Raw genomic sequence first — 5,500 nt, 5'->3', positions numbered from 1 at the left:
GTTTCTTAAAGCAAAATAACAATAATGTTTGCAGGATCAACTTATTCTTCCTTTCGTAAAAGATTGCTCTGAGCATGCAATGCTGTTAGGTAGCATTTCACCCACAGAACTTCTTCCAAAATTTGAGTCAATCCTCTCAAACCCTGCCATTCCTTTACCAACTAAGTTATGTAATATTTCAAATTATTTGTTGTCATTTTAACAATATTCACAGCATCTTCACCTGGAGTAGATTAAGTCACAAAATACTACTTTCTTTGCTCATCCATAAGAAGCAATCTCTCATCTGTTAAAGTTTTATCATGAGATTGCAGCAATTCAGTCACATCTTCAGGCTCCACTTCTAATTTTAGTTCTCTATTTCTTTTTTTTTTTTTTTTTTTTTTTTTGAGACGGAGTCTCACTCTGTCACCCAGGCTGGAGTGCAGTGGCCGGATCTCAGCTCACTGCAAGCTCCGCCTCCCGGGTTCACGCCATTCTCCTGCCTCAGCCTCCCAAGTAGCTGGGACTACAGGCGCCTGCCACCTCGCCCGGCTAAGTTTTTGTATTTTTAGTAGAGACGGGGTTTCACTGTGTTAGCCAGGATGGTCTCGATCTCCTGACCTCGTGATCCGCCCGTCTCGGCCTCCCAAAGTGCTGGGATTACAGGCTTGAGCCACCGCGCCCGGCTAGTTCTCTATTTCTAATACATCTGTGGTTACTTACTCCACTGACATCTTGAATTCCTCAATGTCATCCATCAGTGTTGGAATCAACTTCTTCTTCCAAATTTCTGTTAGTGTTGATATTTTGACCTCCTTCCATGAATCACTAATGTTTGTAATGGCAGCTGGAAGAGGGTACCCAATCCAGAAGGTTTTCAATTGATTTTGCCCAGATTCATCAGATAAATGATTAAGCTGCTCTATGGCAGCTATAGCCTTACAAAATATATTTCTTAAATAATAGGACTTGAAAGTTGAAATCACTCCTTAATCCATGGGCTGACAAATGAATGTTGTGTTAGCAGACATGAAAACATTAATCTCCTTCCTTTTACATCTCCATCAGAGTTCTTTGGTGACTAGATGTATTGTGAATGAGCAGTAATATTTTGAAAGGAATACTTTCTTTTCTCAGCAGTAGGTCTCAACAATTTACTTAAAATATTCAGTAAACCAAACTGCAAACAAATATGCTGTCATCCAGGCTTTGTTGTTCCATATATAATGTACAGGTAGAGTCAGCATAATTGTTAAGGACCCTTGGATTTCTGGAATGGTAAGTGAGCATTGGCTTCAACTTAAATTTATCAGCTACGTTAGCTAAGAGGATATTCAGCCAGTCCTTTGAAACTTTGAAGGCAGGCATTGATTTCTCCCTAGCTATGGAAGTACTAGATGACATCTTCTTGCAATAGAAAGCTTTTAGCCTCTAAAACTATGATGAAATCAATTTCTTTCTGTTTTGTTTTGTTTTGTTTTTTGAGACAGAGTTTTGCTCTTTTCGCCCAAGCTGGAGTGCAGTGGCATGATGTCGGCTCACTGCAACCTCCGCCTCCCGGGTTCAAGAAATTCTCTTGCCTCAGCCTCTCGAGTAGCTGTAATTACAGGCACCCGCCACCACGTCTGGCTAATTTTTTGTATTTTTAGTAGAAATAGGGTTTCATCATGTTGGCCAGGCTAGTCTCAAACTAGCCTGCATCAGTGATCTTAGCAAGATCTTCTGGATAAGCTCCTGAGGCTTCTCCATTAGCACTTACTGTTTCATTATGTACTTTTATGCTATGGAGATAGCACCTTTCCTTAAACCTCATGAACCACCCTCTGCTTGCTTCCAACTTTTCTTCAGCAGTTTCTTCATCTCTCTCAGCCTTCACAGAGTTGAAGATAGTTAGGGCCTAGCTCTGAATTAGGCTTTGTTTTAAAGGACTGCTGTGGATGGTTTGATCTTCTATCTTGACCACTAAAAGTTTCTCTCTATTAGTATATTATTAGTATATTCTATCATCCTCATACTACAAACAACTGAAGAAAATTAAGTGTAATAACACTAAAAGCATCTTCTTACAGAAGTCTGCAACTACTTGGGAATAAATTGCCCATACAAAAGGTCCCTTTCATTAAATAGAATCTAAAATTAGCAACATAGCCATTGTGTTAGTTCCCTGGAACTGCCATTAAAAAATTCTCAAACTATGTTGCCTAAAACAAGTGAAATTGGCCGGGGTGCAGTAGCTCATGCCTGTAATCACTGCACTTTGGGAGGCCCAGGTGGGCAGATCACCTGAGTTCAGGAATTCAAGACTAGCCTAGCCAACATGATGAAACCCCATCTCTACTAAAAATGCAAAAATTAGCTGGGCGTGGTTGTGCACTCCTGTAGTCCCAGCTACTCGGGAGGCTGAGTTAGAATTTTGTTTCATTGGTAGACTCTTCAGTTTCCAAGAGATTTAAGAAATGTTCAGTTATGTGTAATATATCCTGAGGAAATTTTATATTTTTATATTAATATATGTTTGTCTATATTATTAATGGTGGATACAGCTGCTTTTTAAAAACAGTGGTTATATATGAAACAAATTAACCGTACAATTAAATTCTCTCCTTTTTAGAGACTTGATTTATATTAATTTTTTTGAGACAGGGTCTCACTCTGTCACTTCTGATCTCAGTCTCCCAAGTGGCTGAGAGACTACGGGTGAGTGCTACTATGCCCAGCTATTTTTTATATTTTTTGCAGAGATGAGGTTTTGCCATGTTGTCCAGGCTGGTCTCAAACTCCTGGGCTCAAGAGATTCACCTGCCTTGTACTCTCAAACTGCTGGTCTCTCAAAGTTGCAGGTGTGAACCACCGCACCTGCCCCCCTTTTAGAGATTTTAAATCCCTATTAATTTTGTATTATGGAAAAGCATCTCCAAATAAAATTTAGCTTTAAATATTAACTTTAAATATTTTTAACTGAAAAGCCTATGGGACAATTTTGCTTCCTTTTACTTTTTTTAATGGTAATAGTAACAAAACAGTTCTATTTTATCCTTTGATATCCATCACAGATAATATCACATATATTTTTAAAACAAAATAAAGGTCAAACTGATATTACTTAAACCAAAGAAATTGTTGGATATATTGTAAAACATAAGCAACAGAGGACTACTAAATGTTCATGGGAAAAACTTAAGTATTTCTTTAGATATTGACATATTTAATCAATTATTACACAAATGTTTGAAATTAAGAAAAAAATGTGGTTTTGATTTTTTTAATTGAGAATTCTAAAAATGATGACTTTTTGTTCTAAATATGAACAAATATTCTCTCATTGGCTTAAATAAAACATGTGTCTTTGTAACAAAAATAATTATCTCAAAGTTCCTACTTAATGGATGGCCAAAAAATAACGTTTCAGGCAGTAAAAACAACCTAAGCAGAAGCCCTAAAGCAACAAAGAACTGGGCTTATTCAAGAAATGGAAAGAATGTAAGTTTGACATCCTCTTGCGGTGAGGAGAAAGTGGCAAAATGAGAAATTGAAGACCTCATCAAGAACCAAGCAACGAAGGAATTTATAATGCCTAATAAAGAACTTGGATGTGTTTTAATTGTAACGAGAAATCAGTGAAGAGTTTTGAGCAGTAAATCTTTATTAAACTATAATCAGATAAGTAAGTCTGTTAGTGGAGAAATGATTGGAAGGAGATAAGAATTAATGGAAAGAAACTAGACTGGTTCATTAGAGAGCCAGGAAAAGGTGATGATGTTTGAGACAAGTTTTGACAGCAATACTTGCTACTGAATTTGCTACTGAGACGAAGTAAGTGGAAAGAATCAAATATGACTCAACCACTCTGCTTCTAGCTCAAACGATGGATTGAATGCTTCTGCAAAATACTGAGTTTGGAAAGTCAAGGGAAGAACAAGGGATAAAGGCATTAAAAAGAAGGATGATAAGAGTTCAGTCTCAAAGTCCGAAATGTCTCTGAGGCACCAAAGTCTCTAAAATTAGTCTGGAGCTTAGAAAAGAGGTCTGGGATGTATACATTTTGACATTACCAACATAGAGAGTGATTAAAGCCAGACAGCCAGACACAGAAGTTCTGTCTCCTTTTATATAGTTTTGCTCTCCATTACTGAGTTTGCCTTGAAAATGCTTTTTTTTTTTTTTTTTTTTTTTTGAAATGGAGTCTTGTTCTGTCACCAGGCTATAGTGTGCACTGGCATGATCTTGATCTTGGCTGACTGCAACCTCTGCCTCCCAGGGTCAAGTGATTCTCCTGCATCCGCCTCCTGAGTAGCTGGGACTACAGGCATGTGCCACTATGCCCAGCTAATTTTTGTATTTTTAGTAGAGATGGGGTTTCACCATGTTGGCCAGGATGGTCTCAATCTCTTGACCTAGTGATTCACTTGCCTCGGCCTACCAAAGTGCTAGGATCACAGGCATGAGCCAACATGCCCGGTCTGAAATTGTTTTTGTTGATGTTTTCTACTTTACTTGGAATTCACTGATATTTTTTCTTTTTTTTCATCCAATCCCTGCCTTAGCTCTTCCATAGGATAGAATCTGGTAAGTCTTTATTAATTCTGACCGAGGGTGGTCATAGTCTCCCTTGAAGGAGCACAAGCTTGCCAAATTGTTAGAACAAACTGCCCCACAGTGCACAGACTGCATCCTGAGCTCCTGATTAGAACACCCTGCAGTAAGGAGGTAATGAGCAAAAAGGAAAATCCCCAAATTCATGCAAGCACAGAAACCCGTTAATGTCCTTTGACTGACCCATGCTCATTATAATAGTAAAAAACATACTCCTGGGTGGACATTTAAGATGCTAATGAGACATGTCATGTATGTACTGACATGCACAACCACAACACATGCACCACGAAAAGATCATCCATAACATGCTAAATGGCAACACCCTTCCTGCCCCTACATGGATAATTATGTAAGGCTTCCATAAAGGGAGTTTCCCCAGTACCAGTCAGGACTGTCTCATTGTCCAACAACCCACTCAGATTTGGCTGAGTGTATTTTGCTTTGCAATACATTTTTTTACCTACTTTCACTTTAGATTCGTTTTCAAATTCTTTTGTCTGGCAAAATAAAACCCTGAACCCACCCACCGGCAACAAAATCTTCTCTGCTTGAAACCAACACCTAGTGCCCAGGTCTCAGATATCTAAACTTTTACATCTGTGTTTCTCAACCTTTCCTTTCCATTATCACTATGTTACTGTTGATGCATTTCTATCTGAGCTTTATACATAAAAAAGAATAAATACAAAGTCTACTCTTTATTCATTGCAGGGTCAAGAATAACTAAATAAAATTTTCAAGTAAAAATATAAATGCCAGTAACAATTTATAACTATATTTTGAGTAGCTTTTGATATAATTCACTTACTTAAACAATCATATCATTATATATGCAAATTAGAAATGTATACAAATACATTATAACAGTAGCAATCAGAATTTTAAAATTAATAATTCACAATGTTTCTCAGTAATAGGAAAC

The sequence above is a fragment of the Mandrillus leucophaeus genome, unplaced genomic scaffold, assembly GCF_000951045.1.
Source record: "Mandrillus leucophaeus isolate KB7577 unplaced genomic scaffold, Mleu.le_1.0 Scaffold877, whole genome shotgun sequence".
In the NCBI taxonomy this organism is placed as follows: Eukaryota; Metazoa; Chordata; class Mammalia; order Primates; family Cercopithecidae; genus Mandrillus; species Mandrillus leucophaeus.
This window is presented reverse-complemented; position numbering follows the sequence as displayed.